This window comes from Eurytemora carolleeae, unplaced genomic scaffold, assembly GCF_000591075.1.
Source record: "Eurytemora carolleeae unplaced genomic scaffold, Eaff_2.0 scaffold57, whole genome shotgun sequence".
Lineage (NCBI taxonomy): Eukaryota > Metazoa > Arthropoda > Copepoda > Calanoida > Temoridae > Eurytemora > Eurytemora carolleeae.
The window spans coordinates 354,824-365,758 of record NW_019396351.1 but is presented as its reverse complement, the minus strand read 5'-3'; positions in this window follow the sequence as shown (position 1 = coordinate 365,758).

Here is a 10,935-nt window from a genome sequence, read left to right as displayed (position 1 = left end):
TGCACCACAATCTTAACTACAAAAATATAAAGATAGTTTTATACTCTCCCAATATTTGAAAATATATCCTTTGCAAAAAAAGATTCATGAGGATTCAGTTCCTGTAAAGATGTGCAAATCTGTGACGTTAAAATTCAGAAAATCATCATAGAAACGTATTAATGTCACATTTAAATTGAAAAAAGGAACTATAATCAAAGTAAAAAAGGTATTAATCCCATTCTCTTTGTTAGAAATATTTGATAGAAATAAAAATGTATTCAACGAGCCGTATTTTCACTTTGGCTTATCCTGTATTCTCTTCTATTTTTTTTGCAAACACTTCCTTTAACAGGGAACACAATTATGATCAAATTTTGATATTTTATCTATTAAGTAAAAACTGAAAAGAGATTTCTATTTTCCTTGTATTTCAGTAAATTTCACCACCAAAAAAAAGCGCTGTTTGTTGGTTTTTTCAAAAAATGTAATTTTCATAAAAATTTCTTTTTTCATCAATCCCTTCACAGTTTTTTTTTTTTATAAAAATGCACAACTACATATAAACATATTTTTTACTTGTCTGGGTGTTACGGCTGAACCAATCGGGCCCAATTTTTTGGTGGGACCTCGCATGACTCCAGGGAAGGTTTTTGGATGATCATAATTTTAAAAAACTTGAAAACCACGAACAAATATTAAAACTAAATATTTTTTTATTTTCGTTAGGTTATTCATTTTAACAATAATGTTACGTGTTAAGTATCACAGTTTTTTATTCAAATATCACAATTTTTTAATATTAGTCCGCGAACTTTTTTGTTATTGTTTTATAATTTAAACAAATAGAAAATGCTGACAGATAGAGCAACAATTAGAAGTTGAAAAGAAGAGGCTCGCGAAGCTCCTTGAAAGTCAGTATCCTATATATACTAGCTTAAAATTCTCCTGCTTTGCCTGGGAACACTGCTAAAAGGTAAACTAATCAACTAAGAACTTTTAAACCAGACTAAGAACATTTCCGTGATTCTACCTAGATCCCCAGTACTAATTTGAGGCAAATCGGCGAAGGGGTTCATGAGTTATGAGCGTTTATCCAAACAAACACACAGAATTACTACTTTGTATTTATAATCTTGTTTTATAAAGTAAAACAATAAAACTATGATGGGAGTCTATATGTACAGATGACAAACGAGACAATTTACAAAGATAAACTTAAACGTATTTATAGACTATATTTAAAAGCAAGTAATAAAGATGAAATCTTAAATTCTAAACCTATAAATCTATCTATGCATATACAACAAATAAACAAGGAACGGGGGGGTGGGGTGTATTCTCATCACATCAAATAGCTTATTTTGTGAGTTCTTGATCAAGTTTTAACTTTTTTATGATTTCAAGATTCAAGATATTAAAATGTTTGTCTAGATTTAATTAATTCAAAAGTTTCTAAATATTTAATGTCAGTCACTTCGGATGTGTTTACATTTCTTAAAAGCATTTCTGTAACGTAAACTCCACCCCCCTCTCCACATTTACCCAAGAGCAAAATAGGGAAACCCAAATACGATATTGGGTTGCAAAGATATAGGGATTTTAAAATCAGAGTTTGTGGCAAAGCCTCAATTCCTTCAACTTTTTTATTTTAAACCTGAATATCCTCAGTTTTGGAAAATGTATTTTCAAAAATTAGATTTGATTTTCAACCTCTTTTAAGTATTGATAAATGTCCCTGAGCTCGAATTTAATGAATTTAAGCCAAGTCTCAAATCCCCCAAAAACCTGTTTCAATTGAGCGCCAGCTTAAATCTTGAAAAATATAATACAATTTTAAGTGAAACCAACCATATTTGAGCCGTGGCTTAAATTTAAGCCGCGGCTCATATTCTTTAAATTTGGCCTCTGGATACTTAATTTTCTTTCATTGTGCTGACGATGAAGAGTTATATTGACACTCGAAACTATTTTCAATGTTGATGTTGATGTAATTTCATCTGACCTTTCATACAACAGTATCCTATAAAGCTTTATACGTTTTTCCAGTTTGAAAAGTGTTTAATCCTTACAATTTCCTCCATTGTTTCCTCGCGAGTCATTTTATAAAGAAACCAACAATGAAAATAATCAATTTTCAAGGAGAATATGAAATAAATATCATGTGTAAACATACAGTCCCATTAAGCCTGATATTCATCTCTAAACTACTTAAACATGACAAATAAATAAAAGTTGAGTCCCTCCCTCCAGATCCCTCCCTCCCGATCCCTCCAGCTAATCACAAATCATCGGTCAATGTGCTTTTAAAAATTTCTAAATAATCGCCAGTCATGTTGTTTATCAACGTGCATTCTACAGTTACTGGGCAGATATTTCTCCGCACATTTGTCAACTGCTGCAGTTTAAATATTGATTTTAGTTTCTAATATTTCTACTTTGTACCTTTATAGAACCATTGCTTTAAGAACAAGGAACCAGGAACTAGAGACAAAGAGTCAGGAACAGAGAACCAGGAACTAGAAAAAAGAGTCAGAAATGGGAACCAGGAACTAGAAACTAATAGTCAGGTATAGGGAACCAGGAATAAGCCACAAAGAGTCAGGAACATGGAACCAGAAACTGAAAACAAAGAGTCAGTAGCAGGGAACCAGGAACTAGAAACAAATAGTCAGGAACTATGAAACAGGAAATAGAGAAAAAAGCTAGGAAAATGGATTTAGGAAATAGAAACAAAAGCTAGGAACATGGAACCAGGAAATAGAATAAAAAAAAACTAGAAATATAGAACCAGGAAATAGAAACAGAAAGCTAAGACCAGGGAACCAGAAGCTAGAGAAAAAGGTTATAAATAGGGACCCATGAATAAAAAAAGCAGGAACGGAATCAAGGATTCAGGAACGGCTGCAAGGAACAAGGAAACCATAAACAAAATTAAATAGTTTAATATTTTTAGTCATTTTTAACTATGCATCTACAATTTTCGATTCAAGTATATTTAACATTGACAGTAGAAATATGAGTAAATGATAAAAGTAGCTTGCAAGTAGCTTGCACATGACCTAACAAAGGGTTCTTTTGTTTGATTTGGCCGATGCATAATGATTGTTACTTCAAGTGCAGTCAGACAAAGATGCAGAAAATCCATTTAAAATGTTTTAAAATTGGATGACAGTGCAATTTTGATATTGCTGATTACTTTACTCAATTATTCATTAAGATTAGATATCTTAAAAACTAATTGTTCAAGAATAGATATTTTAAAAACTAATTGCTCAAGATTAGATATCTTAAAAACTAATTGTTCAAGATTAGATATCTTAAAAACTAATTTCTCAAGAATAGATTTCTTAAAAACTACTCGTTCACAACCCACGACTTATTTAGTGGTTTTGTCAAAAGTTTTTTTTAACAATGTATCAATTTACATTACATATATATGTACGCGCGGGGCCTCCTCTTTTTAATGCGTTATTAATATTTGTTTGGCATTATCACTTTAGAACAAGAATGTTTTAAAGAAATAAAAGTTATAAATTTTTTTCAGAAAAATAGTTTTTGTCACAAAAAAGGCCCAGTGTGGGAAAAATGGTATAAACTTGTACTATAGGATCAGTACCTACCTCAAATAAGCATCTTCAAGCCGTTATCTATTATCCAGTGTATTGTACCATTGTGAGTAAATCAATCTGAATATAAAACAAAACGTGGTTAATAAAAAAGTGGTAAACTTCCATAAAAGGAATCATTAGTCTTTTCCACAAACAATGATTTTCTAATCCCTATATCTTTGCAACCCGGTGTCATTGCCCTTTGTAGCTATATGTCGGAGACAACAGATATTTCAAACCATTGAATTATGTTTGATCAAATAATCTAAGTTTTAAATGACGAAAGTTTAAGCTATTAAGTTGCAAAGATATAGGGATAAGAAAATTTGAGTTAGTGGCAAAAACTCAATTCTTTTACGCAAACAGAATATAAAATCAATACGACTGTACATATTAAGTCGCCCAGATCGACAAAGATCTAGGGTTGCAGTGCTCGTCCCTGATCTACACCAAAGTACTGGGCAAGAATAAAAGTACAGTGCCTCGGGATGTAAAATAACAAAAAATCGGACGCTTCTTTTATTATATTTTTGTAAGATATCTATAATTTTTAATTTGATCAAAGTGATTCTTTAAATTTTTTTGGGCTAGGGTAATAGGAAATAGAATTGAAATCTAATTATTTGACTAAATTTGGAAGAAAAAAAATTTAATTTGTTTAGCATATGTCACTCCCAGGCTACCCATGAGTGTCCACAAAAAATGTCAGCCCATTCTGTCCGTTTTGCGGGCTATAGGGAACATATATACGAATGTCTTGTTTTATTATATAGATGAGATGATTCTAATTATGATATTTATTAATAAATTTTCAAAGATGATATTTTTTTCAAATCGAAAACTGATTGGGTAAAAATATTGTGCGGAACCTACTCCATGGCACAGTAATAATATTGAGTTGCAATTTTAAACACAGTAATAGATAAAAGTAAATCAGATAAATGTTGCATAAGATCAGAGCTGGACACTTTTAAAAGGATAACATTTATTCAAAAAGTTTTTTTATTTAAACTTAACTTTTTTCTGATTAATTGAAAGAAATTCTCGTTTTCTGGCTAGAACAGTTTTAGTTTCCTAAATTGATTCTGTATCTATATATAAATTTGGCTTGTCTGTCTGTTTGTTTGCTTGTTTGTTTGTTTGTATCCAATAAACGTCAAAACGGCTGAACCGAGTGGGCCCAAATTTTTTGTGGCACCTCGCCTTATCCCAGGGAAGGTTTATAAATGATAAAAATATAAAAAAATGTGTTTTAAAGGTTTTTAATTTTGTAAAAAAATTGTAATTCTTGAAAATCCGTGAATTTTTTTTTTTAATCCGCAAAATTTTCTTCTTCTTTGTTTTAAAATGTAAACAAAAAGAATCGTTCACAATTTAAATAGAAGATGGGCGCGAAGCGCCCTAAAAGCCTAGAAAGGAGGGCGCGATGCGCCTTGAATTTCTAGTCGTTTAATAATCGTTTAATAAGAAACCAAAATTTAAAATTTAAAATTTTAAGCGTAAAGCTGTGAATCGGATATGCTACTCTGTAAATAGAAAATTTTGTTGAAATTAAGTCCATCGTCCCTTAAAGTTTCCCGCTCCAACCATTAACAAGTCAACTCTTTTCTGCATTGAATCGATTTGATTGAAATATATTCTATGTCACTCTTTTCCTCTCAGCTTGAATACTAATAGAAAATCTGTAATTTGATCTTGATTTACCAACTCTCTACACCTTACCCTTTATCGAGTCACAAGTATTATTTCTATAAATAATGTAAAGGAATTGAGTTTTTGCCACAAACTTAAATTTTCGAATTACAATAACTTAGCGACCTGATGTTGTAAACAATTGATATTTCAAACTTAGATCAGTTGAGCTAACAGAATGCATAGTTTGAAATATCTAAGGTCTACGACATTTGGTTGGGACAATGTAAGGATTCGAAAATCAGAGTTGGTTGCAAAGACTCAATTCCTTTCTTCAAATATGATTTAACCATGATATAGCTATATAATATCATGCTTATCAAGTTATATAAACAGATAAATCACGAGCATTTATGCAATTTGTTTACTAAGAAAGAGGGATTTCTTAATGAGTTTTGTTATGAAAGAGTCGATGATTATGACTATAGATCCATAGGGCCTAGAGTCTTATAAACTTTGTAAAAAGCGTCATTGTTTATAATCTTCCTGTGAGTATATTCATTTTAAAGTAAAAAATAATAAAAAAAAGTTTCTGCTCATTGCATGCATATTGTAGGCTGTCCAACAACAAAAATGTTTATTTTTCTATTTTGGAAATAATTTACCTCCATTCGTCAGCTTAAATTTAAAAATAAAGATAAAATTGAAAATATTAGAATCCGGATTTTATGTTATAGAAGGAGGGGGGGGGGGGGCGGTGAGTAAAAAAATTACGTATTAAAAAGTTAAATCATATAGAGGAAGTTAAAAGACGTTAAACAATGTGTTTAAATTGTATATTAACACATGAACAATACGACTCGGATGTTTGATAACCATTAAAAAACGCCTGTGGCCAGGGGGGGGGGGAGTGGCCGGGGGGAGGGTAATTAAATTGGCGCATTTTACTCAGTTTGAAATCCCGTATTATTGCATTTGCTTTATTATATTCTATCATAGTATTCAATGGATGACAAAGCTTTTTTTGTCATTTTCGGGAAATCCAACATCAGACTTTCGTAAAAATCATTTCTCTAGAAATCCATAATGCATCACGTTATCATAGAGTAATAATGTAGGAAAAAAAGAATATACGATTTGATAATTTTATCAAATGTCAACAATTAAAAATAAGGTTAACGATTCAATTATACTTTACACTTAATGATTTATAAAATATTTTTTATTTCATTTTGATAACAATGTATCCAAAATGTTTAAAACTTAAATATCGTCTTCTATTTCCTCGTAAAACTATAGACATCTCTATGTTTTGAACTGTAGCGTATAGCAATGAATGGCTGAGCCTGAGTTCTGAGAATTGTCTAAATAAAATAATAAAATAATGTGCTCTCATCTACTGCAATTGTCATTTCCTATAAGTTTCTCTAAAACTTCCAACTCATCCCACTGATTTATAAAAATAGGAAACCTGGAATTCCTTCTCTCTTTCTGCTGAAGTTCATTCATTCTGATTTTTCTAGGAAACGCTAGCTCGTAGATTACACTTGGTATCTTACATTTTATATTGCCACATTCATCATACAATATATACAGTGGTATGCGATTATATCAATACAATTATGACAACTATCTATTTAAATTTTGATTTATATCAAATAGTTAAATAGCATGGATATACATAAACATAAAAATCAAGAGAAGCTGTAAATATTAAAGCTTCTCTAGTTGATCACTTCTGAACTTTTAATTCGAAAAAAGCTTGTTAACAATAAACAAATCGTCTTCATTTCATTGATATAATCGCCTACCACTGTACATTCAATATGATTAAAAATAAATTTTTCAAATATTCAAGGAAAATACTAAACAGGATTTTCTCATTTACCAAATTTCAGGTTATAACATTGGATTTTGGGAACTGTAGACTGTAGACTGTAGACTGTAGACTGTAGACTGTAGACTGTAGATTGTAGACTGTAGATTGTAGACTGTAGACTGTAGACTGTAGACTGTAGACTGTACACTGTAGATTGTAGACTGTAGACTGTAGAATATAGACTGTAGACTGTAGATTGTAGACTGTAGACTGTAGACTGTAGACTGTAGATTGTAGACTGTAGACTATAGATTGTAGACTGTAGATTGTAGATTGTAGACTGTAGACTGTAGACTGTAGACTGTAGACTGTAGACTGTAAACTGTAGACTGTAGACTGTAGACTGTAGACTTTCTGAGAAAACATATTTGAGATAATATTCATTTTGAATATTATCTGGTTTTTTTAAATACATTTTTCCCTATACTTTGAAGACTTATTCATGTCAGTTCAGGCTTTAACACTCCTTCAAATTTTAATTGAAACAATATCATCATTTTCAATTTTATAACGTTCTCTATAAAATTGCTTGCGGAATTATGCAGACGAAACAATGAAGAAAATTTCGAAGAATTTTTGTGGAAAAATGAACAAAGGTTAAACTTTTCAAGATAATCAAACACCGGAAAAAAAAATCCGGGTTATTGTCACATACAATACTAAACATCAGCTAGTACACTCTATTGGCACTTACAATACAAAACATCAGCTAGTACACTCTATTGTCACATACAATACAAAACATCAGCTAGTACACTCTATTGGCACATACAATACAAAACATCAGCTAGTACACTCTATTGTCACATACAATACTAAACATCAGCTAGTACACTCTATTGTCACTTACAATACAAAACATCAGTTAGTACACTCTATTGGCACTTACAATACAAAACATCAGCTAGTACACTCTATTGGCAGTTACAATACAAAACATCAGTTAGTACACTTTATTGGCACTTACAATACAAAACATCAGCTAGTACACTCTATTGGCACTTACAATACAAAACATCAGTTAGTACACTCTATTGTCACTTACAATACAAAACATCAGCTAGTACATTCTATTGGCACTTACAATTCAAAACATCAGCTATAGTACACTCTAAACTTTCATATTTGGCAAATACAGTTGTCGTCGTATATTTTAATACAATGAAGACGACTTCATTTTTCAATTTTTTATGCCAATCTTTCAAGCAGCGGAGACGCATAAAAATGTAAACTTTCATATTTGGCAAATAGTAAACCTTAATTTTTCGTACTTGGCATCTAGTACACTCAAACATATCGTGGCAACTAATACACTTTAAATTTTCATATTTGGCAACTAATACACTTTAAATTTTCAAATTTGGCAACTAATACACTTTAAATTTTCATATTTGGCAACTAATACACTTTAAATTTTCATATTTGGCAACTATTTACGCACTTTAATTTTCATATTCGGCAACAATTTCATATTTTGTAATTAGTACACTAAACTTTCATATTTGGCAACCAGTTCAATTTAAATTTTTGTAATTGGCAACTACTGCACTTAAAATTTTCCTATTTGGCAACTATAATAAACCTTAAACTTTTATATTTGACAACAATAAACCCTAAATTTTCAGACTTGGAAACTAGTATACTCCATCCTTTCATAGTATACACAACAAATTTTCTTATTTGGCAACTGGTACACTCTAAATTTTCAAATTTTCATATTTGGCACCTATATTACACTCTAAATTTTCATATTTGTCTACCAGTTCAAATTAAAATTGATATTTGGCAACTAGTACGCTCTTAACTTTCATATTTGTCCCCTAGTACACTTTAATTTTTCATTCTTGGCAACTAAAATAGACTTTAAATTTTCAAATTTAGAAACTTGTACACTCTAAATTTTCATATTTGGCTATCAGTTCACTTTAAATTTTGGACTTGGCAACTATGCAGTGCACTCACTTTAAGTTTTCATGTTCGGCAACAGATAAACTCTACATTTTTATATTTGGCAATTAATACACTCTAAATTTTCAAATTGTCCAACAAAATTCATATTTGGCAACTGGTACACTCTAAACTTTCGTATTTGGCAACACTAATACACTCTAAATTTGTATACTTGCCAACCAAAGCTTTACCTTTGTTGAACAGTAAATTACTGCACCTTTTATACTATATTAATAAATCGTTTATATCTGCAAAGAGATTTTTTTCTTAGTTTAGGTTATTATTTATGATTCTGTTTATTACGTTAATATAACATTTAATGTTGTTGTAAATCAATATTAAAGAACAAACTGCAAGTGTTTTCGGAATTACAGTGGTCACCTATATATCAATACAGTGAAGACGACTTTATATTCCAGTTTTTAATTCACTGAGCTTTCATACAAGCAGAGACAAATGAACATGTAAATAAAGAGAATAGGCGCGCGTGGGAAGTAGTCCTCTTGCACCCCCCTGGGCATCCCAGGGGGGGGGCCTGCCCCACCCTGGGAATCATAAGCAATGGTTTAAATCAGGAGTAGTGGGTAAAAAATGAGCTTGTTCTCATCTTCAAAGTAATGTTTTCCAACTTAAAAAGTAGTTGGAACATTTTCTTGCCGCTGAGCGCCACTTATTTTAAATTTTACTCTAGTATGTATTTCCCTTATGTTTAAAATCTCCTCCTCCCCCCAACTTGATAAACAATCAAAGTTTTATGCATAATGCATTATTTGGCATGTCTTCCCGCAACCCCCATGAAGGTCAAGGGGAGATTACATTAGGAGAGAATTAAGGGAGAATAAAGAGGACGGAGGACTAATGATAGTCTTTAGAAGACTACTCAGGACTTCATAGAGTAATACAAAACTTTATAGAGGAATACATTGTAATATAGTCATTGACTTGGGACTACAGTGGACTACAAAGGAGAGTAGTATCAGGAGACTGCTCAGGACTTCAGAGAGTAATACAGAACTATACAGAGTGATACATTATAATATATAGTTCTTGAATTCGGACTACAATGGGCATAAGGGGCATAAGGGACATGTAGTAGACTTAAAAAGTCCTATAGTGTTAATTTCCATGTCTTATGATGGAGAAATCAGTGTTCTGAACTTCTAAGTGCTAGTTATCACCCCTTCGATAATGAAATACAGTGATAGGCGATTTTATCAATACAATGAAGACGAACTTCGATTTAAATTTTTATTCATACCAAGCTTTTAAATACAGTGAAACCCTTAATAATGAATGCATCGAAAGAATTGATCAAATGTCGTATTCTTCACTTTCTAATAATGGAATGTTGCAGATATTTAGTTATTTAGTTAAATGATTATATGGAACTCTTTAAAACTGTTCCCGCATATTCATGGCTATTTATTTTTTTTCGCAAATACTGAAATTTACGTAATATAGTATAAAACTCATTTAAAAAGTTGTCGAGACGACATTTGATAAATTCTTCTGATGTATTCGTTATTAAGGGTTTTACTGTAGCATGGATGGGATTCACATAAGCATGGAAATAAAGTAAATTATTGATAAAAAAGCATTTTTATGATGACGTATATTAACTTGTGAATCGAAAAAAGCTTGTTGAAAACAAAACTTAAATAAAAAATCGTCTCCATTGTATTGATATAATCACATAGTACCATTAATTACTGTCCAGTGTTAATTTACATCCCTAATTGCTCTTTAGATTGTTATTTTTTCTGCTTATAAAATCTCAGGAAATAAGTAGTATTTCATGACAAATGAATTTTTTTTGTTAAATCTTTTATAGCGTACTTAAAAAGTTTTCAATACAAAACGTACGCAAGAAAAGATTTCCGACAT